The sequence below is a fragment of the Pseudopodoces humilis genome, chromosome 13 (genome assembly GCF_049639895.1).
Source record: "Pseudopodoces humilis isolate 2021_Gansu_Grassland_sample_001 chromosome 13, ASM4963989v1, whole genome shotgun sequence".
NCBI lineage: Eukaryota > Metazoa > Chordata > Aves > Passeriformes > Paridae > Pseudopodoces > Pseudopodoces humilis.
This window is the reverse complement of record NC_142212.1, coordinates 18,296,089-18,320,902: the sequence shown is the minus strand read 5'-3', so window position 1 is coordinate 18,320,902 and position 24,814 is coordinate 18,296,089. Positions and strand designations below refer to the sequence as shown.

Below are 24,814 nucleotides of genomic sequence, written 5' to 3'. Positions count from 1 at the left end.
TGTTGCCCAGTCTCTTGCCTGAAAACCACCTAAATCTGAAGAAACCAACCCAAAAGCAGGAATGCCAAATGAAAGGAAGAGCTCAGGTTCTCCTGCATGGTTTAGGGATAGACACCAAAAAGGTGTGGATCCCACAGATTCCATAATTCTATCCAAATCTTTCATAGCTGCCCTACTGGAATTGCATCTCTGATTCTACCAGAATTTCTCCCTCTACCTTCTCCCCTGCCTGCAAAGGATTTAGCAAGGTGAAGGTTGAACAAAATTATAATTTTTTTGCTGTGTTATGGAGAGCTGAGGGCTGCAGTGGGGATTGCAGGGATTTCCATCCCATTATCAGGGAGCAGGAGCTGGGATCTCATTCCCTTTGATTTCCCTGGTTCCACCACCCAAACCAGGACTCTGCAGGGCCAGACTTCATCCCTCTGCTTTATTTGCTGCTGGAAGGGTTTTCAGGGCTAATTTCAGTTAGAGGCTGGGTTTTATTTTTCTTTTTTAATGGTTGTGTGACCAAGCAGTCTCCCCACTCTCTGCTCAATAGATTTATGCTGTGTGGAGCTACATCTGTTTCAGTGCCTTAAACTGCTCCAATCTGAGCACTATTGACATTTTCATTATGTGTGAGTTGACAGTACATGGCTGTATTAAGGGATTTCCAACCCTGGCAGGGAGGGGTGTGATCTCTCTTTGCAGAGATTTCTCCCAGATAATGCTTTTCAGAAGGACAAAATGATAATGCAAAAAAAAAAAAAAAAAAACAACAAAAATATAAAATTGGGATGTTTTAGTCTGAGTAAGAGCAGAAAATCACAGCAACCTTGTGAACTAAGTGCTGGCTGGAGAGCAAGGTACGTGGCATTAATATATATCAGTATCTATATTCCAGAAGGAGAGAGCCAAAGACTATAATTAGCTCTGAAGCTAAAGTATGAGCAGCATAATAATAACTATTAGTCTAAAAAGGAATATAACGAATAAAAGCTCAATTCAGAAAGGAACACAGTGATAATATTGAAATTTGGACATGGGGAAATGGTAAGCTGTAAAAGAGGAGCATTTAATGACACTTTGTGTCTGGGCAATTTATTCAGGACAGATTAAAAAAAAAAAATAAGGAACAATTATAATTTACAAGAACAAGGAGTGTTTTAAACATGTTTGGTCACCGTCTACCAAATCAAGCATTGCCTTTGATGAGTCTCCGGTGTGCACGTGCACAGCCTGTGCTGCACAAACACACACACAAAATATACATATTAAATATACACATTAAACCTGCCATTTTCCCCAAAACAGTTAAAAAACGAGTGGAGAAAAATGCTGGAATAGAGAAAAAACAAACTTCACAGGAGATCTCCCTGGTTGTTCTCCAGATCTGACCTTGAATGCTCCTCACACGATTGTCACTAAGTGCCTCCTCCTGTTATTGACCAATTATTTACACATTTCTATTCAAACCTAAGGCTTGAGAAAAGGGGGAAAGGGAGGGAAGATAATGTGGCTTTAAAAGCTCCCTCTTGTTCTGGATCCAGACAAAGACAAGTTGGTTAAACAACACAAACTAAAAAAGACAAAGAGTGTTGCCTGTGTTGATATTACCCCAGCAATCCCAGGTTTGTTAGGAGAAGCCAAGATCAAAGTACGGGCATTTCTCAGTCCAAGCCAACATCCCAGATCATACTGTGATATTTCCAGTTTAAACAGTTGTTTCCTATAAGATTTACAGCATAATCAGTCGATCCTTTTTAACAGAACAAAACTCCTGAGAATTCAGCTCCTTCCTGCTGAGTTTGCAGTGGAAGAGATTGAGACAGAAGGAGAATTGCTCTGAGCCCTAAGCTGACAAACCACTCACATTCTTGTCCTAAGGCTCCATCACCTCTCCTTTGATTCCATCAGTGCCTCACCATTCAAGACATTAAAACATTTCTGGTGCTGCACTAAAAGCTCTTGACCTGACCCACGTGTCTGTTCTTCTTCCTCCACACTCTCCCTCCAACTTTTCCCATTCCTTTCCCTGCTTCTGCATTAATATTTACACAAATTTCTCTGTATCATGTAATGATATGTAATTCTCTGTCATCCTGTCACCTGCACTTAAAATAATCTGCTGGTTTTCACTCCCAATTATGCTATCTCACCAGACAAATATCTTCTTATAAAATATGAAATAAATAAAAAACTCTCTTTCATAAATGGATGCTCCTCACTGGTGATAACAATGAGCTTTTATGATTTACATGGCAGCTTGCTAGAAACTTTATGTATAATTTTTCCCTCACATCTCACATGAAATATATATAATTAATACTTTTCAAAATGGCTCAAACCTAATCCCTGCAGGAAGGTTGTAGAGTCGTAGCACCACAGAAAGGTTTGAGTTGGAAGAGACCTTTAGGATCATCCAATTCCACCCTCTGCCATGGCAGGGACACCTTCCACTGTCCCAGGCTGCTCCAAGCCCTGTCCAGCCTGGCCTTGGACATTTCCAGGGATCCAGGGGCAGCCACAGCTGCTCTGGGAATCTGTGCCAGGGCCTGCCCACCCTCACAAGGAACAATTCCTTCCCAATATATAATTTAAACCTCCAAGTTTTAACTTGTCTGCAAACCAAGAGAGCTTTTCTAAAGGTTCTGATGTTTTCATTTCCATCAGGTTGAAAGCAAGTGTAAATTTCTACCTGTTTGTTAAAATAAGTCACTTTAAAGCCAGAGTCAGACAAGTTTCACACCCATCAAGACTGGCTGACCCACGCTGACCCTACAAAAGCAATTTTGTGGAACCTGTAGAAGTGGAGTGGGCAGAATTACAGGGAACAAGGATCACCTGTTTTCTATACAACATTCTGCCAGCACTTCAATAACACAGAATGCAACAGCATCGACCGACCAAATCTGGTTTTACATCAGAAAAGAGCCCAGAAACTTGGGATTTTCTCCCAAGAGCTGTGTCATTTGAGGCTAAATCTTACCCATATAACACAAAACAACACCATGAATTTGAATTTGCGGCATATTTGGAGAGTCTCTCAAGAGTTCACACCACCGTGGCGTGCAAGATTGACAAGGGGGACTAAAAGTGAGCGTAGCTGTAGACAAGGCAATTAACATCTCTGTTCTGTGCTCTTGATCCAGCTGATCCCTCTGCTAACAAACCTTCCAAAGCCAGCCCAGAAAGTGTTTGATAATCATGCAAGATGAAACAGAAAACAGCCAAATAATCAATTAAACAGAGTCTTGCAAGGCCTGCTTTGAGGATCAAGAAAGAGCAGGGAGATCAAATGAAGAAAGAAATTATAATTTACAGTCAGGGGAACTCTGTTAGATGTTTATTTGAAGTCCAAACTGATAACATAATCCCACAAAACAGGGACTTCAGCATCCTGGAGGGATGAGAATGAGCCTCTCTTGCTGGAGAAAAACTTCCAGTGCAGGACTGGGTGTGACCCTCAGCCACAGCAGGGTCTGGGTTCAGTCAGCTGGGAAACTGAGAAAAAAGAGCTTTTACAGGGGAAAAATGGAACACAGCAGCACTTTGACTTGTAAGAACTGCAGCAAATCATGATGGGGTAAAACAAGGTGATGGGAGTAACAGAGAAGGAAAAGAGTTAAAGTATCCTTGTCTTACCTCGTCCTGTAAACTCAGGAAAATCTGATGGAAACCAGATACAAAGGACATAAAACCTGGAAATAAATATTATTCTATTTCACTTCATCTCTAGGTGTTTTGTGTGCTGGAGTACCCTTCTTTTTTTCCTAAATAGATGTTTTTTTTCTGTAGCTAGACTAATTAAATTAACAAGTCATTATAACATTTCAATCAACATACACAAAAATCCCCAAAACAAAACACACACCAAAAAAAAACCCCAAAGCAAAAAGCCCCAAAACCAACCAAAAAGCCCACAAATCCAAAACCTCTGCCATCATTCCTGTTGGCTGATCATACATTTCGAGTAATAAACACAAGCATGAGATTTGATAAAGAACAAGAAGGAAGACACCCAAATCTTTTTGGTGTCCTTCCCTTTTCTGCTTGATTCCTGAAATATTTAAATCCTATTTTTTCATTCATCTGGGACTTGTAACAGTCATTACCCTGTAGGAAGCAATTCACCAGACAAAGCATTAAACAGAGTTAACAGCAGCCCCACTGGGTCTTTCTGGTCAATAATCTTTCAAAATTTCAAATTGCCACATTTGGAGACTTCAGCTGAGCTGTGAAAAGGCTGTCTTTATCCACAGAAATATTTTTTTAAAAAGAAAGAATAGTGAGGAATTTATGGAGCAAAGTTGATACATTCAATATCACACACACTCTTATGTCCCCAAAAATATCCAATCTGAAATGCTGTTGCTGCTTTATTTCTTCTTTACAGAACATTTAAATATTAACTCTTGATATTGACTATTGAAATATTGAATCTCTACTGCAAATTTCAGATGGCATAAAACAAAAGTAATTCTATTTAATTACAGGGTCAGCAACTCCTTACAAAAAAATCAGGTCCAAAGAGTAAAATATAAATTAATTTATTCAGTGTATTTCAGTGTTTTGTTGGGTTTTTTTTGTTTTTTTTTTTTTTTAATTATTATATTTTCCTCACCTTCCCTCAGGCAAATGTAACACCACCAGAACACTTGTCCTGGCAGGATTTCAGCCACCTCCCCAGCTGGCTCCTTGGAAAAAAAAACATCTGCTGTCCCAAAACAGGACTAGGAGGTTTGTGCAAGGCCAGGAATGGAGGCTGGTGAATGATGGTGATGTGGAGCACAGGAAAAGTGATGTCACTGCGTCACCCTGATGCTCAAAAGCCTGAAATCCTGCAGGAATTGGTGCAAAAAAACCCTGAATATAGAGATGAGCAAAGGCCAGGAATGCTTTGATGAGAAAACATTCACCAAGTTTGGCAATCCAGCCTTAGAGAGAAAGTTTCCCTCTATCTAGAGAGTAGATATTCCTGTTTGTAAATACACCCAGTGAGGAGAAAAGGATTTGTAAGTTAAAAAAGAGGAAAAAAAAAGAAAAAATTAACCAGGAATATATTTATTCTGAAATTAGATGACAGCCTCTTTGCCATTATTGGGGAAAGGTTACAGAACAGGGTCCCAAGAGGACAAAAAAATCCCAATTAGTTTTCAAATGGCACTTGAGCACCCGATGGAAGGTTTTCCATGGATATCTCCTACAGCAGAGCACTGAACTCATGACCCAGCAGATCCCATTCACTCCTCGGAGTTTCTCCCCATTAATTTTTGTGTACCACCAAAACCTGACCCTTCCTCGTGCTTTTAACACTTTAGCTTCCATTTAATGCCCAAAACTCACAGTTTGGGGAGCTTAATATTTATTTTAATGTTTTAGAGCCATTTATATTAGACTGAAAGCACCCAAATGAAACGTGACACTCTACTGCAGCTCCTGATTGCACACATCCTGCTCTGGCCCTTGATCTGAACGTCATTTAATGAGTGTCCCTGGAGGGATTAGCATGTCAATGTGTGGATATTGATTTCCTAATCCAGTCCATCAAAGCTGTTATGATCTGGTGACAGCACAAGAAGCAGGAGTTCAAGGTTCTTCACACAGCTCCCACAGTATGTTCTCAAGCCTCTTGATGTGAGAATTAGCTCACTCCTGAAGTCCAATTAATCTGATGAGACTGTCAACAAAGATGTCATTTCTCATCACATTTTTGGGGATGTGGACACCTGTCTAAAATAGAGGATGAGATCATCAGCTCATTAACATTTTCCAGCAGATGGCAAAAAGCTGCATTTCATATAATTTTTGGGCTGCTCCACGTTTTGTAGCCAGACCTCTGAGCTGTGGGATAACAAAGTCAGCTTTTTCAATCAGAGTAGCTGGCACACACGCCTAATCCTAACAGGATCCTGGAGTCAGGATTACAGCACAGACAGGAAGAGTTTGGAATCACAATCCAGACAGTTCAACAAAGAAATCAATAAATTGGAGAAGAAAATAGAGGTAGGGAAGATCAGCTAAACAAAGGCTTTTTCTGAGCAAATTCAAATTTCATCCAATATTCCTTCCTGGAATAGCTGGATGTGTTTCAGTTTCCTGTAGGGTCATGATCCCATCCTTTTAAGGTGACCAAGAGCTCTGCCTGGTGCTACAGAGGACACTTCCCTGCCAGCCAGGTCCTGGCTGTTCCAGGAGGAGGTGGGAGCTCCCCAGTCCCTGTGTCCCAGCAGGAGCCACTCTGGCAGTCCTGGACTGCTGCTGCTCCTCAGCTGCACTGCTGGGGTCTCAGCCCCATCCCTACCACGCTCACAGCAAAGCTGTTTAACCAAAAATCAGGTTCTAACAAGTTTCCAGCTGAGCTAAATACAGCCGAAAAGGAACTTGTAAGTGCACAGCCTAGTCAGGATTGCTGCAGGAATAGCCAGTGGTGGAGTTTTCTCAGCATCTTGATAAACTGCTGTCAAATAAAAGGAATATCTTTGAAGGCTTGATGAGGAGCTCCCCTTGCTTTCTTAACCACACAACTCTCACTACACAGCCCCCACACCGCTTTGGCTGCTCAGATGTGTCACAGCACAAATTGGCATCCTTCCTATTTTTGATATTGTCTAATTCCCTGGGTCATTAGTTATGTAATCATAATCATTTTTCTGCTGGGCTGATTGGTGTGATCCATCTCGTCTCCTTCTCTCATCTCACCTCTTTAGTAGTGTTGGAGCATGGATGGGAACATCCAAGTCCCTCAGGGCACCATCTGCTACTACCCTGAGCAGCGAGGGCTAAATGAATGACATACTGAACAGTACTTCCTACTCATTAGTTACTGATTCCTTGTGGTGCTGGGGCTTTCCCATTCATTCCATTACACACTCTTTCTCTCATTTGTTCATTTCTATCCCCTTTCCTTTCTGCTCACACCTAAAAGCTTCACAAAGTAGGGGGGAAAGCCTAAAGGGCGAGAAAGTGGTAATAATATGAGCATGGGAACAAAGGAGAGCGTAGGAGATCAGTGTTCAAACTATGAACAGGAAAAAAAAAACAACATGAAAAATACTCCCAGGCATCAGAAAGTAACGGGGATTGAACATAAAAGTGAATTTATCCACGGGCTGTGAATCACCTGCCCGTGGGTAAACGCTCACGCTCACGCACGGCACCCCTGTTAACACAACAGATGAATCTTTTATATGTAAATAACACCAGCTCAAAAAGCTCTCAAGGATTAAAACCCACGAATTAAAATCCACGAAACAATTAGAAGCTGCCTTCTGAAGTGCTGATTAACATGTGTGCACCTCCCATGGTGTACCTGCTCTGCTCCAGCAGGCACTGCCCGAGGATAAAGGAGCCCAGCATTTGCATTTCCCCCGCTTTATGTTCATCTCCCTAAAACAGATTGCTTCTTTTTATTGTTCTGTGTAGCACCATAAATGTAGATGGCCTTTGAAAGCCAAATATCACTCTTGCTAAGTAATTGTCAATTAAATTCGGTATTAATTATTCTTAATAGCCCAATCTCATCCACTCTTTTCCATGTGTTTCATTTTTGCACGGCTCTAATGTCAGAGCAGATGAATTCCAGTTTGGAGGTTTACTTAAGCCCCGTATTTAATGAAATCACTGTATTGTTGGGTGAATATGTAAAGCTCTGGAATGAAATAGCGAGAACGGGCTACAAAATCTCCCAGCCACTGCAGGCACATCCAACTCTTGAAAGTAAACATCAAATGATGACAGAAAATGCCATAACTTAATAATCAATCCAGGCTGTAATTATATTGCCAGTCAAAGCCTTTGTTTTTTTAATATATAGTGTTGGAAGACATGGCTTCCTATCCCCATTAAGACAGAAAAATGTCAAGAATTTCATTTCTATCTAAATTTCCACTCTCCACCGTGGGACAACGTGCCTGGAAGGATGGAGAAGTGGTGCAGGGTTCCCTGAAGATGTGTCCCATGTCCTTCCAGCACGGCAGGACCAAGGGTAGCCAAACCTCCAGGAGATCACTCCATCATTCCATGGGCTGCTGGACAGTCCCTCTGTCCATGCCTGAGGGCAAGAGACTCATCTGGCACCTCTGCTCTGATGGGAACAGGCTGCAAACCCCTCTGAGAGCAGTGACAAACGAAGCCTCAGGTTTCACCCCTCAAGGTGGAACCTGGTGCAGCTCAGGTTCATTGGAATGAATTGGAAAGCATTGGCTGTTTCCAATGGGTCAGATCGACCCTGGCCTCCAGGATGGACGTGCTGGCATTCCTTCCCAGCCTTGCTGCCAGTCCTTCTGCACAGGAGGCAGCTCTCAGCAGACTTCCAGCTCTGCCTGAGCAGTTCTGTGCTGGCAAAGAGCTGGTGCCTCATTAGGCAGGAGGCAGAGAGAGGTGGAAAGGGAAAAACAAAGGTGATAGCTCACCTCTGCCCCCAGTCCCGACCAGCTGCTGCTGAGGGTTTGAGCGGGCACAGCGTTTGTTTCTGCTGTTCCTTTTGGTCTCCAAATCGCATTTTTAAAGTGTTGTGCCTCAGAGTTGGCCCTTGTTACAGCACAGAGAGACCTCGTGCACAAACAGGGGGTCAGAGATACCCCCAGTCAATCTGGCACTTCCTCAGCAGAATGAAAAGCGACATTAGGCAGTGCTGAGATCCATGAAATCCCAGGGAATAGTGGCAGCTCCCCGAAATGGGGGCTGTATTTTTCACATAACAGTCTCGTACCAAACAGCAAAACAGGACAGCGGGTAAAATTCATAACAAACAGATCTAAAAGGATCCTCAGTTCAGTGACTGTAAGAGGCATTCTTCAAATGCCTTACAGCCATTCATTCTTCCTTATATCCATGTGAATGTTCCCCCTCGGCCTTTTGTTTTCATTTTAGCTTTCTAAGCCTCTGTGCCATTCCAGAAGCTGTTCTCCTCCCTCCCCATCCCTTCCCATTCTACCTCTGCAAGACCCTTTCTCCTGTGTGATTTGGCATTTGTGCTCTGCTCTTTCTAAATTCTGTTTTGCTTCTTAAACCTTTTTATATTTTTCCCCCTGGACTGATTCTCCTTTTCCATTAAGCCAGACTTTTTTTTTTTTTTTGTTGGTTGTTTTTTTTCCTATCCCCCACCCTTAAAAAGAGCATTTTTTCCGGGCCAAACTCAGGCCTTGCCATGTTCTCATTTACAAATGTCACTGCAGCAGGGCTGAAATCCTGCTCGGGCTCTGGGAGCTGTGCTGGCACAGAACAAAGGCATCGCAGTGCCTCGCACACCACAGCGTTGTTTTCCCTCATTCCTCCTCCAGGAACAGCTTGCAGTGACATTTTAGCAAAAGTCACACTCTTTTTACAGCTCCTCCCCCTGCTCACAGCAGGAATTTCCAGTCCGTTTGGGAGAAGCAATCAAAGACTGACCTAAAGCAGCAGAAAAGGGCATGGAGCCCCTCATTCCTGCCTGGCCACCTTCATTTCAGTCCACCCCAAGATCTGAGATGATTTTTCCCCATCATCAAATGTTTGTGATTTGTAATCTTCAGTTCAGCACATTAACTCCAGCAGGGAGATCTTTGTGGGGACCCCAGGTGGGTCAGAGATAACCTTGACATCACCAGGACCAAAGCGCTAAGTGCTCATTTCTAGCATAAAATGTATAAAATCTTATTCAGCTAAAGGTTATGCAAAGAAATCCATGATTTAACGTGTAGGACATCACCAAATAAAACCATTTTGAGGCCTCACTGCCAGACCCCTTCTCAAGCCCAGCCTCCCTCCTCGGTGCCCTCCAAACCTCCCGGCCAACCTCAGCAGCTTCGGACTCACAAAGCCGAGAGACCTCGTAGAGGCATTGCCTCTTTGGCTTATTTGTATTTACATTTCTATTTCCCCACTCAGAATGGAACACGGAAACAGAAAATTAAGTCTCGTAGGTTAATAATCAAGCCTAATTTAATTAGTGGGTGCTTTGAGAAGCCGCTGCAGCCGCTCAGTGTTCGCTTTGCAGAGCGGAGGAGCTCCAAGAGCACGTTCCCTGCCGAGGGGCTGGGGAGCAGCAGCCCCTCTCCCCCTGTGTGACAGCCAGGGACAGCCCAGTGCCACCACTGAAGGTCACCCAAGGCCAGCACTCCCACACACAGGGACACTGAGGAGCCTGGCAGCGCTGCCTGGGGTCACCAGGGCCATCAGGAGCTCCTCGGCTGAGCAGCGAGAGCCTCCCAGCCCTGGCTCCCACAGGGGATTGGGGCAGTGGGAAAAGCTGCACTTGCACCTTGGTTACCCCATAAAAACAAGCAATTCCCCCCCAAAATCCCGGCAGAATTATGTAACAGTTGTCTCATCTCAAAAGGAATTCCAACAGTGACTCTGTGGCCTGTGGGGGGAAAAAAAAAGTCTCCCTTGGCCTCAGCAATTCCTGACTCCAAAACGCAGCAAGGGGCAGAATCGCAGTGATTTGGGCTCTAAGAGATTTTAAAGCTCATCTAAACCCAACCCCTGCCGTGGCAGGGACACCTTCCACAGGACCAGGTTGCTCCAAGCCCACCCAATTCATGGAGCAGGGAAGGCTGTTGGAGCCAGGGAAAACCCTGGAAGGGTGATCTGGTGTGGTTCTGCAACAATGGGAGCAACCCAAGCTCCTTCTGACCCCCCCAAGCTGCAACTGCAGCCACCAGCCCTATTTCGTCTCATTTATTATTAAAACAACACCAAAAATCAGAGCCTGCTGGTATCTCTGTCATTCCTCTGAGTCCCCTTAAAAGTCCTTCCAAGGTGGAGATTAGCAGAAAGAAAACAGGAAAATTAAGCAGGCAGGCAATTTTTCCAAGCATGAATGCAGAAATCAGGCAGGAAGGAGGATTTTCCATCTCCAGCACAGGCAGGTTCTCCCTGGGGAAGAGCCAACTCTGCTGCCAGCTCTGCTCTGCAGATAAAAGTGATTTCCAGCAGGAAGAAAAGAAATCTTGTTTGGGGCTTCGGGTTTAAATTACTGTTTCTGGGCTAAAACTGATTGGCCTGTGGTTCTACTGCAAGGTTCCTCACTGCAAGGGACCCTGCCAAAGAAGAGTATTAGGAAAATGTTAGAACACTCCCAAATTCTTACCTGAGCAGCCAGAGAACAACTGGTTTAGATGCACTTGCAGGAGAGGTGATGTGGGATCCCCAGGGAAGCCCTTCCCGGCAGCTGCTCCAGTGGGACAGGATGCATTTATTCCATTCCTGATTTTATATAAACATAGAATTTTTAATGCTGGAAAAGACCTCTGAGACCATCAAGTTCAACCATTAACCCAGCACTGCCCTGTCCACCACTAAACCATGGTCCCATGGTTTTTTTGAATGCCTTTCCATGCCTTTTTTGAACCTTAGCAGGGATTGTGATTCCACGGCTTCCCCTGGGCAGCCTGGGTATTGTTACATAACCCTGCACCTCTGCTTTGTGTGCAGAGAAAGAGGTAAACATATTTGGTAACCCCCTAAAACTAACAGTTAAATAAGAAATAAGTTCTCTGAAATACTCAGAAAATATTCTGAAGTATTCTGAATATTCAAAAAGCCAGATTTGCCTCAGTTAAACTGACAGCATTACTCCTACAGGAACTTCAAGGTCGTGGATACAATAATTTCCAACCCCACACTCAAGTTAATGTTTTGATTGCTTTAGTTTATACAATGACACAACAGTCAACAGTGGTTAAATGACCATAATTAAATGCCCTACATATCAAGGAGCTGAAATGATTTATCAGCCAAAAGCCACTAAGTGCTTGATCACTTCACCAGATCATTAATCTGCCTCCCAGGAACGTGCCTGGCACTTCCATAGTCAATTATATTAATTTTAAGTGACTGGAAGTCAGTATATATACACAAGATCAGATCAATATTGGACATAATTCAGTTTATATATTCCATCAGATATTTAGTGGGGGTTTAAAAAGACAATTTTCTTTCTATTAAGGCAAATTAATAAATAATTTATTGTGCATAAAGCTCAGCTAATGACCAGTGCAAAAGGGGAAATGCTTTCTATTGACAGCTGCCAAGCTCTCCTGACATTTAGTGCTTTAAAATGGTGAGAGATAAACTGGGTTTGGCTTCAATTCTGCTGTGGTTCCTGAACACATGGGATTGGAGTGATGCTGCCTTGCAGAAGCGCTTTTGCCTTCATTTTTGGCTGGAGTTTTTGCCAGTGTGGCCACAAATGTCTACTGGAGCATTTTTTTGGATAAAAAAATACAGTCCTAAAAATACCCACATACACTTGGAGGATTTCAAAACCATCCTGAGTGTTAAGCACGTGGGAACACATCCTCAGAAACAGCAGCCTGCAATCTAAATTGAGAAGCAAAACAAGTATGAGTTCTAGTTACGATTTTCCTGTAAAAACTCCTTGTTTTACCGACCCTCTGGGATGACTTCAGCTTCCAAGAAGCTTTGTCTTGTCAGCTCCTCTCGCTCAGCTCAGAAAAACATTGCAGAAAGTTGGGCACATGCAGGTCTAGAGCTTCCAAATCTCTTTTATCCTGTCAAATCCCACATGCCTGGTGGCTCTGTAGCAGCTCAGATGGTGAGAAGCAGGCAGATGTTCGGGAAGCTTTAGTGGGAAAACCAGATCAGGGAGGAACCAGAGCGAGTGGCTGAGCTCCACCCCGGGACATCTCCTAATGAGTTTTTCAATGCTGTGTGTTGGATAAGTCCTCCTTCAGCCCAGGGTCTTGAATTTCCCATTTCATTACACTGTGGCCATGTGAGAAGGTGATTTATCTTCACTTCCACCTCTCCACTCTTGCTGGAAATAGCAAAGAACTCAGCCTTGCCCTGAGTCAGCCTGAGACTTCCCTCCTCATGTAGCTCAAGAATTCCTACTCTGCTTCCAAGGGCTCCTTTTACTGCCTGGAGCTCCCAAAGATCTCTCTTTTTGACTGGGAACATTTCTTCTTTCATGACCTGAGCAGAGAGCAGGAGCTGCTCTCCAAAGAGCTGCCTGGCCACAGCCCCTTCCCTCTCTCCTCCTCCAACAGAAAACTGCAGCCAAACAGGCAGAACGAGATCAGGAGGGTGTTTTTGGGACAGTCTTGGTTCATCTTCCTGTTATTGCTCCAGGGAAACACAGAGGTCTCATCCCATCCCTGGAGGCAATGCCTTCTAATCCTGCTTGGCTCACTCCTTTCTACTTGTGGGAAGGAAACTGGTACAAGTGAGCCAGACATCCCAACCTCATTAGAGAGCTTTGTAGCCTCTCAACAAACACAACTGCACCACAAAGAGCATTTTTAAATAAGCCAGAAGAGAAACACAGGCACTAATAAAATAAATTTTGAATATCAGCATTACTTGGGTATGTTATTTGCATACAAATTCTAGCAATGTGTTACTTATATATTCTTTAAATGCTCAGCTTCATGGAAATCCTCAAGAGCCTTCAATGCCTGGGGAACACTGCCTTTTGACTCCTGGCAAAGAACAGAAATTAATTACCTGTTTAGTATTCTGGGTTTGCCTTAGCAAAATGAGCAGCCAGCTTCGCAGAGGGCCAAAATTCAAACAGAAACCCAATTCATGCACAAGAGATCAGCCCTAAAAGCTTGGATAGGGCCCATTCTGTCACCAGGGCTTCTGTCAGCCACGGGGTGATCCCTGCACAATGCAGAGCAAAGGAGAGCTCTTTGCTGGGGTGCTCTGTGTGGGGAAGGGCTCTGGAACCTCTCCCACAGCTGATGCCTTTTGGGGCTACCTAAAAACAGAGGCCAGGCAGAATTAAGGGAATAAAAAGCAGTTCTGTTCATTGAAGGCCTGCAGGGACATTTAGGGCAGACAAAGCCCCCCAGGGGCTGCACCCAAAAATGGACCACAGGTTTTACACTTTTGTAAGTTTGGTCCATTTGCATTTTGGGGGTTGATTTTCCAATTCCAGCTGCAGGTAATGAAGTCATTTAGCCCAAGTTTGCTGCCCCAACTCCCTTTTGTTTCCATCTCTGGGCCTGAGGCAGTGAGGTGTCCTTGATTGCCAGGCCTGGAGAGGAATTGCTGTGTCTGCCCAAAGTGGGGAAGCAGCAGCTGGCACTGGGTGTGGAGTTTGGAGTTCTGCACTAAAGAACTGCAGGGTTACACAGAGATGGGAAATAGAAAATCTGAAATCCTGAGGCATCATAGCACATCCTCCTATTAGAGCACCCAACTTCCCGAGTTCTTCCCAAAAAGGGTCCTGAGTGCCAAAAAGCAGCTGCTGGCAGTTCTGTAATGACCTGCATGGAAACCACGCTGCTGTGGGATAGAGCAGGAAAATCCCAGGAGAAACATCAGGGTGGTGATGCTATCACACCAGATCCAGGGACTGTTCCTAATTCTGTGTAACACTCCCTCCACCCCTGTGTTTTGATAAATGCTTGTTTAATAAATGCTGATTTCTTTATGGAGGGATTTCACTGCCCTACATACAAGACACAAGGAATTTTTGCAATATTTTCTCACAACCCAGTTTTGCACAGGCCCAAGAAAACAGCCTGAGCCTCTGGTAGCCGTGGAGACTTCCTGGCTGGAAGTTGATCAACTTTAACTGGTTGTTGCCAACTTCCAGAGGGAAGCCAGATACAGAAACTGCTCTGAAACTTCACCCCTCAGGCCTTGCTCAAACAGCTGAGGAAGAGAAAAGACATAAAAAACAGATAAACCCAAAGCTCCACCTGGTTCCACCCCTTCCTCTGTCCCAGGCTGCTCCAAGCCCCATCCAGCCTGGCCTTGGACACTTCCATTGTCCTTCTCTGAATGCAGACATTGAAGGAAATAAAACCAAATCCAACACCAGCAACCAAAAAAAACCCAAAAAACCAAAACAACAACAAAAACCAACAAAAAAACACACCCCCAAAAAGCCCCAAAACTGACCAAACCCAAAGAGAAATCAGCAGCACATAAAAAGATGGTTCTGTGAATTAGAAAATAGGGGTGACTTGCTGAGGATAATTTGCTCACAGTGTTTTAGGAAACTGGAAAAGGTGGAATTAAAATGCCAGATTAGAAGAGTTACTAAAACAAGTAACTGCAAATGTGGGAACTCATGTTGGTTTCCATAAATGCTTGTTCCAATTCTTGGTTCAAAGCTGGAAATACAGGGGGATGAGCAATCAGGCAATTCAGAAAAAAGCAGTAGAAAAGTGGATTTGGAAACTCAAATAATCCTTTTAGTTTGTACTTAAAAATCACTTTTAATGGAAATAAAATGTAAAATACGTAATATATTAGTAGTAGCATTTAATTACCCACCTTAATCAACTTGAATAATTAAATAATCCAGTTCCTATTTAAATGCAGCACTTTGTGTGCTGAAATATGTAATGGAATTAAAGAGAAAGGCTGTTTGAATCTCAGAGCTGAAAAATTAATCCTGAGCCCTACATTAGTAGCTGCTGCGACTGCAATTCCAATGTATTGATTAATTAGATTTCTATGCAGTGAAATTACTGTGAATTTTCACTTCATGCCAGGATGCAGGAAAAATGGGAAGCAATTGTCATCTTCATTTCCCTGATCTTTATTAGGAAATGTTACTCTGAGCTAGTTCATTGCTGCTACCGCTGGAATTTGTTGCTGGGGGATGTAAAACACAATATAATGAGAGGATTATAGCAATTGTAAATATTCCTTTAAATTATCCGCCATTACTCATCAGAACCTGATTCAAAGCCTTTGAGCCTGCAGACCTAAAGCCACAACCTGCAGAAGGTACAACAAATATGTCAAAAATATCTGATTATTGAAGGTATTAAACATTCCCAGGGTGTATTTAACAGCAGGACAGCCGAGTTGCCAGCAGCAATTATTAAACCAATCTAACACTCTGTTTATCTGTTACTTGGAGTAGGAAAGTCTTTTGGGCATCTAGTTTTTATGTGTCCTTGTCCAGGCTGGCAGGGACCTTTCTCCAGCAGCTCCCACACTCTGCCCAAAGTTGCCAAATTTCAGCATCAGGCAGTTGCTGGTGTAACAAGTGCTGTGAGCAAAGCTGGGAGACCTCAACCTCTAATTAGGGCAACAGAAGTCAAATCTGGGCAAGATCCTCAGGAAAGCTAAATCAAATTTCATTAGTGTATTACAGAATTCGTTTTCTAGCTTGTTATTTTTAGCAGCTCCAGCCCACATGGAAGAGATAGGCACAAACCCCTAAATAAGATTTTTTCCATAAGGCGCTTTTCCCAATCAATTTTCTTGCCTTCCTTTATTGATTATTAGCTATAGCAGGCAGTAAAACCAGCTTTGGGCAAGTGGAGAGAGTTGAGGGATTGATGAGTTGCTGCATTTCAGTAAAAAGGGAAATCTGCTTCTGGGGGGTTACAGACCATGGGGGAAATGAACTCCAAACTTTGAAGATTTTTCATGCCAAACATGTGGGATCTCTGGGATGTGGAGAGATGCCAAGGGCACAAACCATCAAATTAGACTTTTTCTTTCTCCTCATATTCTCACCTTCATCTTCTTGCTGAACCTTTCCCCAGGAAAATCACAGTTGTCTGGCTCTCTCTCCCTCACCCACCAACCAAGGTTTCCCCACTGTCACAAAGAGAAATCTCCAAACAAACTACAGCAGGCCCTGTTGTGCAATATTCCTCTGGCCAGCTCAGATGTTTGGCTTTTATTTCTCATTATTTCCAGTTAAAAAACATAGCAGAGCTCACTCAAAGAAATGTGGTTTGAAAAGGACGAGCCTTTCCCTGATTCCTCTACCTTTGTGTTTCACCAGTTCTCTCCCTTGGCGCCCGTGTTTGATGTTCTGCTGTACAAAACCCAGCACACAAAGCATTTGCTCTCAGAGCTAACAGAAAATGACTCAGCACTTGGAATTGTTCTTTTCCCTGACCTCTGGCTCTCTTCCTGAAGAAAATGACACATCCTCTGTCAGTATGAAGTGACCCCACGTGACTGAACCCATCACAGCTCTGGCATTTCCAAGCTGTAACCACAGGATTTCTGCTCTGAAGAGGACCCACTGTTCTCTGCACTCTGGTTGAGCAAGTTTTCTGGTTCATGACCTTACACTTCCAACATCTTTTGTACATTCATCCATCTGTGATGTCCCAGCTGTGCGGGACATCAAAGTTTTGTGAGTTTTAGGATAGCACAAACTTGAGACCTCAAAAGCACTGCAGCTCTAACTCAGATCTAGAACACTTTAGATCATTTAAGGACATTAAATGTTTTATGTCACTAAGATGATTAGGTGTAAATAAGCTTCCTGCTCCCCTTTCTTTCCTAAAAAGAGAAACCACATCCTTTTTTTTTGATTACAGTTGATGTGAAAGCAAAAGGAATGGCACAGGAAGGAAAACAGTAACACATTTCTAGGCTCAGGATTTTAGTACTTTCTGAATTTTGTACAGAATATCTGTCCTTTTAGAATGCACTCATCTCAAGGGTGTCAGTCCTGTAAAACAGGCTCTTGTGATAAAGTTTAGATTCCATTTTGGTAGCAGCCAAATGTTGGACTTGTAACGAAAGGAAGAAATGTCCCTGTAAGAAAACACTGGGTTTGTGACTCCAGCTTTGCTTCAAAGCAAACCACCCTAAGGATCCTGAGCCAGGCTCAGAGGCAGGTGTAGAGATTTGCTGTGGCTTTTGGCTTGAACAGGCAAGAATTTCACAGCCTTTTATCTGCTAAGGACCTTGTGTTTCCTGATGATAGCACAGAGGGAAGAACTCTTGGATCAGGAGGAATTGCTCAGGACTCCCCTTTGAAGGAGGATGGCAGAGGATGCCAGGGCAGTTCTCTCCCTGGGAAAGCCCCTGATGAAAACAGAGGGGTTTAATTTAAACAAGAGAGATTATGGCACATGGAAACAGAGATAAGAGAAGCTCCAAATGCTTCAGTACCAATTTTTTAGCTGGAAAAAGGACGTGGACTGATGGCAAATCTCAAAGTGGACTTGCTTGGAGCCCTGCTCAGCGCTGAGAGCACAGCAGGGCTCAGGACAAAGCTCAGCCTTATTACCAAGAAATTATTTACCTGCAAAAAAATACCTGTAGAAGCAATCCCAATGAGATTAATTGGTTCATCCAAAAAATTATTGATGAGTCCAGGCAAAATCTTGCCTCAATATTTATGGGAGCTGCCTCAGCACTGTGATGCTACAATGTCCTACATGATCATCTGTCCTGTCCTTCAGAAACCTCTCCTGGATTTCCTGGGAGGCTTCCAGAGCTGGAGGTGTCTGGAGAGCTCCACACTCACCACAAAATGTTGCTACAACAACTTACACACAGCTCCAGCCACACAATGAAAACCAAGCCTTTGTCCTGACAACTTTCATCTCTCTTTCCTCTTGGCTGGACTCAGTGATCCTGGATATATTTTCCAACATCAAGGGTTCTGTGATTCCAAGGTTCTTGGGTAGAAGGGCAAACACAGACCACCAGCACGTTGCTGGTGGTTTTTGCACTTGCTATCCAGAGTGTTTGCATTTGTATTGAGACTAAAATGTTTGTATTTAACTGTTTCTGTTTGTATTTTTTCACAAATACTTACATTTAACTGTTTGCATTCCTAAATGTTTATATTTGAGTGTCTGTATTTGCAGGGGCAGGGCTGGAGCTCGAGTGGTGTTTGGGATCAGCCCTCCCTGGCACAGAGCACCAAAACCAGGCTGCCTCTCCCACCTCACCTTTCCTTGACACATTCCCCATTCCCAAACCCTGAAAATCCTCTTTTCTACCAGATTGTTGGATTTTTTTCCCCCTTCAGAGAACGTTGTGCTCGGAGCCGCTCCCTGCCCTGCTGCAGGAATGTCTGGAAGGCACCACCATGACTCGAGAGCATCCAGTCCCTGACCAGACATAAATAAATACCTGTTATTTGGAATTAAAACTTCCTTCACTCCCCAAAGTGCCATATTCCAGCGCTATTTATACACAACATTTATTTTACCTTTCTGCTGAGGATTATTTATCAGCAACAAACCCTGTGGTGACGCATGAGAAACCCTCGTGTGGAATGTTGTCTTGTGAAGGAGGGAAACACAGAACACGTCTGACACGGATGGCAAAAAATGAGAATTGCTGAAATGCAATTGCTGAGTGCCCTCTGGTGATGCCAGGAGGAAACAGCTGCATCCTGCTGGGATGCTGAAGAACTGCTGAATGCATGTTTTATAAAATCCCCATTTTTTTCATAAATCTTATCTTCTGTGGGAGCTTAATTCCTGTATTTATCGAGAATTTCCACTTATTTTATTTAGAAAAAGCTTGCTAGAGCCACTCAGGCAGCTCAAATTGAATGGAAGGCACAGCTTCCACCTATTATTTGACTTGTGAAATCAAATATCACATATATAAAATATATAATAAATAAAAATCATATATCAAATATCCTAAATATATATATCCAAATATATTTCATTCTATTTTGGCAACGTTGTATTTTTATACCAGCCCAGGTTTCATGGCAAGGCTGGGGTTTGTTAGAAGGTTTGGAAATGCAGAGACTGCAGCATCAGAATAATTCCATCACTTGACATTTTTGGGGGGGGAAGAGCCACAAGATCTGGAACCTCTTTGGAGCAAATTCTGGTTCCAAAGGTGTTCCCAGAAGGATGGGAGGGTCAGGTCTGTGATGGGGATGTTCAGGAAGCATCCTGTGAGCAGAATTCTGAAATTATGGCAGCTGCACATGACTGATTCCAGTGCCACTGTTTTGGGACTATAATTCCCAAGTTTGTTTAGGTCACCGATTTCATTTGATTGCTGCCCAAGCTGTAACTTGTGCAAATCCAGCACTGTAGGACAGATATTTTCTGGTTCTACACCCACATTTCTGAGTTATTTCTTAGGCCCCCAAGGTTTAAAATTGCTTTAATGGCAATATTGCTATTCCATCTGAGGAACCTGCAAAGGCTGCCAGGGGGGTTTTCTGGGGGTGAGAAACAGGTAGTGGAACTCTTGACTTTATTTTAATCCACTTTTTACATTGATGGTAATTTCCTTGTTTTCCTGAAACCACATAAACTTTGCTATGGTAATAAAGGTGCAGGAAAAAAAGAAAAAAAAAGGATATTTTTCTCTCCCAAATTATTATTCCATTTCACTCACTGAAGTCCCAAACTCTTTGCTACCCCTGGGACTGAGGAGGCTCCCTGGGATTTGCAGGGCTCGGCTGGCAGCTGATTCACCACAAAGCAAAGCAGGATAAAACTCCTCATTTCCAGTCCCAGGCAGCCTCTGCTTGCCCAGCAGTGAGGAATATTCATTGCAAGCCTTCCTTCTCCCTGGGATGAGCCCAGATTTCCATCCCAAAGAATGTCAGTGGCAGCACTGCACTCTCTGAGTCAGCATAAAGTGACAAATCACCAGCAGGAGCTGACGGCAGCTCTGAACAATCATTTTATTAGAGGGATTGCTTTTGTAAATTTAAAGAGTTTGCTTTGCTGATGACAAGGAGATGCTTGAATTACTGATTTTTTTTTTAAATATTTATAAGGAGATATTTATAACCTCTGGCAGTTTGTCACTAACATTTCCATGTATGAGAAAGTTGTAATAAACTTCATTACAGTGAATATTTGCTTTTCCTTTTTGCTGCTATGCTAACAAAAAAAGGCTTTTAATAATAAATAGCATTTCCTAGAGTGAAAGGCATGGAAATCGTGTCAGTCTTTGAAGAGCCCTTCCCATCCCTGCTCAGCAAAAGTAGAATTTGGGTGGAAAGTTGTGTAGTGAAGAGTTATTTACAGATTTTCTTCTGATTTTTGTTTTCTTTAAACTTTAAGAAGAGCTGTTAGCAAGTCAGAAGAGTCTTGTTTATCACCCTGACTACTTGTTTGGGTTAATTTAGTGCTGATTATACCTGGGCTGTGCTGTCATTTATTGCTGCTTAATTCAGCTTGACCTTCACCCTTCAACCAAACGCTCACTGTAGGGAAAGGAAAAGCAAGAATGATCTGAAATATCTATTTTCTGGTCATCTGAATACTTTACCATCTCTGTAGCTGCCCAAAGCTTCTCTAAATACCAACAACAGGATTTTGATCACAATAAAGGGATATTTTGATCACATCATCAGGGAGAAAATGATGGAGAATGAGATAAGGGCAGAATGAGACGAGAAAATTGGGAAAATCCTTCCCTGTGAGGGTGGAGGGGCCCTGGCACAGCTGGGGCTGCCCCTGGATCCCTGGAAGAGCCCAAGGCCAGCCTTGGAGCAGCCTGGGACAGTGGAAGTTGTCCCTGCCCATGGTCCCTTCCAATCCAAACCACTCTGGGATCTGAGCATTAATAAATCAGGAATAGAAAAAAAAAAAAAACAAAGCCAAAACCCACCCAAAAAAAACCCAGTTAAAGACTCTGTGCTTCATATTCACAGCAGGCAGAATTTAATCCTCTCATCAAAGCTTAAATAGGCACAACTTTTTCCCCTTATCCCCTTATCCAATCCTATCCTAAATGCACCAAGATTCCCAAAGAAATTTAACTGGAAATAAAGGTTTGCATTCCCTTAGCAAGAATTTCCTCTGAGATTATTTCAGGGGAAACTTAGCTTGAGAATTCCCATCCTATCTCAACTACAACCAAACTTAGAGCAACACAGAAATTATTAATAAGGTATTCAAATTTCATTGTTTTTTTGGAAAGGAACAGCACATCTTCAGAAATGTTTTCAGGAGCCATTTCTATATCCACAATATAACACTGAGTGTGTGAGCAGGAAACTCCCCCCTGCAGAATATATTCAGTGGCTGAGGTAGAGCTGAAGCATGAGATGGAGAAAAAAATTAAAATTCAAGTAGTTTGGCAGTGTTGAAACAAATATAACTATTGAGCTGCACAACAGTGGCAGCAGAGAAAATAAAAAGGTGCATAAACAGACCTGTTCTAGACAAAATGCAGCCAATTATGAAAAAGCTGCTGCTCTCTTTAAAGAATTCCACAGAAAAGGCTTCACATCCCAATAAAGGCCCATGCTCAGTTGTAGAGGTGCTCTCCCAGCCCAGCAAAGATGTCAGCTTCCCTTTCCACCAGGGAATAAAACATTAAGGAATGTCTTACAGAGGATAAGAATTCTGTACAACTCTGGGATTCAAAGTGGTTTTCAGTATCAGGTTAGCTAAAGAATCAATAAAGAGGTTGTGAGATGAACATAAAGCAAAACTCAATCAAATTTCACTTTCAAACATTTTTCTATCTAAAGCAAGCTGTTAAAATATAGCTCAAAATCAATGTTCTCAAGAAAAATTTGAAACAAATCAAATTGTTTTACATCTCACAATAGAGGCAGGAAGAGAAGCATTGCTGGGATCTGGTCAGAAACTTCTGGCAAGAGCTGGAGGGAGGCAAAGGAACAGATCCTTGGTGCTGGGAAAAATCCATATTGGAGTAACTTCAGCCAATGACAGCAGAAGAAATCTACTCTTACCTGGTTCAGAAGCTGCAGCTCAAAGGACAAGGAGCAGTTCCTCACACAGACACTGGAGCAGGGATCCACAGCTCCCAAATTCCAGCCACAGGGAGACAAAGCACTCTCTGCTCCCCTGAGTTCATGGGAAAATGGAGAGAGACTCCTCCGAGGGCAATTGAAATGTAAATCTGAGACAGGTGTTGTGAGATTTTCCCGAAACACAATCCCTCCCATCCCACCAAGAAAGGATGATTTGCTGTAATGGCTCTTTGGGAGCTTCTGCTGGAGCAGGAGGTGACTCCTGTTCCCATCCTGCTCCTTGGGCATTCCCAGGTGGAACAGATGAGCAGGGCCAGGGTTTCACTCCAGGGAAAGCAGAGGGGAGCGAGGGGCTGGTGTTGTAGTGCATCTCAAAATCTTGGTACCTCCCAAGGGTAAAACTCACCTCTGGTTTGTGTAATGTGAGTTCCTACCTGAAAACCTCCTTTCCCTTCCCCCTTCCCATTGGCTGTGACCTCCCTGCATCCCCTAATCACCCCTGCCCCCTGGTATAAGAGATGAGACCCAGAGCATTTCACTCTCTCTCTTGCCCCGGATGGACGACAGACAATAAACCCGGGATTACTCCAGCAAGTTTGAGCCTCCTGTGTCTAGATACTTTGAGTCCGTGTTGTATCCACTCCAGGACCCCCTCGGCCGCCTGTGCCTTGAGACGAGCAGGCTCTCACCAGGGGGGGTGGGACAGAGGGGTCCCATCGGGGAGAAGGATCGCAACAGGCTGGCACCACAGGGATGGACCAAAGGAAATGGGATTTTGCATGGATACCCCCAGCTCCAAAGGAGTTGGGATGAACCCCTTTCCAAACAGCAGAAATGAGGCTTTTCCCCATCTCATCACTGGGACACACTCAGTGCTGGCTCCTGAAAGCCCAGGGAGGAATCTGGGGTGGGGACACTGACCCCACCTTGTCCAGCAGGGAAAGGAGGTGACAATCCCACAGCCCCTGCTGGGGTGGGGCTCGAAAAGTGCCCAGCACTGGATTCTGTTCCTCTCCATGGGACTCATCCCAAAGGCTCATGATGCAATTCAGCAACTCCAGCTGAACCAAGTAGCACAAGAATACAGATATTAATGGGGATTTTAAAAACTGGATTGTTAAAAACTGGATTTTTTTTTTTTTAAAACTAAATCAATTCTCACAATCAAATTTTCCTAAAAGTACCCTCAGTACTAAGTGAATACATTTGTCTTATTTTCACACTTCTTGAGACCACAGCCATTACCAACCAATCAGTTCTGGGTTTAAATACTGCAGGAAGTCAGACTTTTTTATTTTTTTTTTCCAAGTTGCATAAATGTGAGTCATAAAAAAACCCACAAACCTTTGACAGCTTTACTGCAAAGAGAAATTTACATCCCACGGTCACAGGTCCGTGCATTGCCCAATGCCTATTAAGAGAACTCATCAAAAATACAGATATAAACCACACACACCTTACTTCTGTCTCAGAACGTTGCACGATTTTTATCTCCTCTCCATAAATAATGGAAGCATCAGCACATTTGTTGGGGCACAATAACAAATCCCATCCTCTTGGTAATTGTAAACACACTGGAGCTTGTTATTGACCTTGTGTAAAAAATACTGACACAGGAAAATAGGGGGGAAAAGAGAAATAAAGTTTCCCCCACCCCACACACACCCCTGTTCCATCCGAAGCTAAAATACAGCTGAATTTATAATGCAACGTGGGAGGAATGAACTGTCATCAAAAATGAGCTGCAAAATAAAGCATGGAGCAAATCTAAAATCCAATTTTAATGGAGTAAGGTGTATCCATCCACATAATGACAATTTACGTGCATATTTCACTTGATTTAATCAGTCTTCATTTGAGATCTTAAAATACCAGTCACTGTAATGAAACAGAATTTATTACCAATCTGTACAAGCAGCACTGCTGATTTTCCTAAGTAATCCATTTAGATCCTTGTGGACATGTGAATGGCTAAATTCATTTGGCACTCAGCTCTGGCTGCCTGATTTCCTACCTCCTTTATGCCCCTTCGAAATGCCCGACGTTAATGCAGCCCTGCCAGCACTAAATAAATTATTCATCTGATTGGGCACAAGTGTGTCTCCTGAAAGGTTTCTCCGCTTGAATGAGTGTTGGGAAATCCCATTTTTCTCCACTGATTATGTGTCTGTAACGTTTTGATGGGAAGGATCCTTTGCCACGTTATCAGTTCTCAGGGCCCATCAAGGACTGTGCTTGTGTTCTCCCACCAAACTTTGTGTTTGGGGGATAAATGGAGGGGTTGGATCAAAACAGGACACAGAAAACCTTCCCTGGTGGGAGAGGAGCGCTCTGGTGTTGATCACAACTCTTTCTTCTTGGTGCTCATAACACTCCAGAGGAATTTCCCAGGCCTGCTGCTCCTGCAAAGGCAAATCCATTTAGGAAATATCTGTATCAGAG

General features: G+C 43.3%; 1 long non-coding RNA gene across 1 annotated transcript; it reads right to left on the bottom strand.

Moving 5' to 3' along the window:
• Positions 1–5,030: 5,030 nt before the first annotated feature.
• Positions 5,031–22,531, bottom strand: LOC148183243 (uncharacterized). The gene is made up of 3 exons (XR_015773683.1): positions 22,352–22,531; positions 11,057–11,172; positions 5,031–5,715 (listed from the first exon to the last, which is right to left on the bottom strand). It is a non-coding gene; the product is annotated as an uncharacterized LOC148183243 (long non-coding RNA).
• Between the last annotated feature and the right edge of the window lie 2,283 nt (positions 22,532–24,814).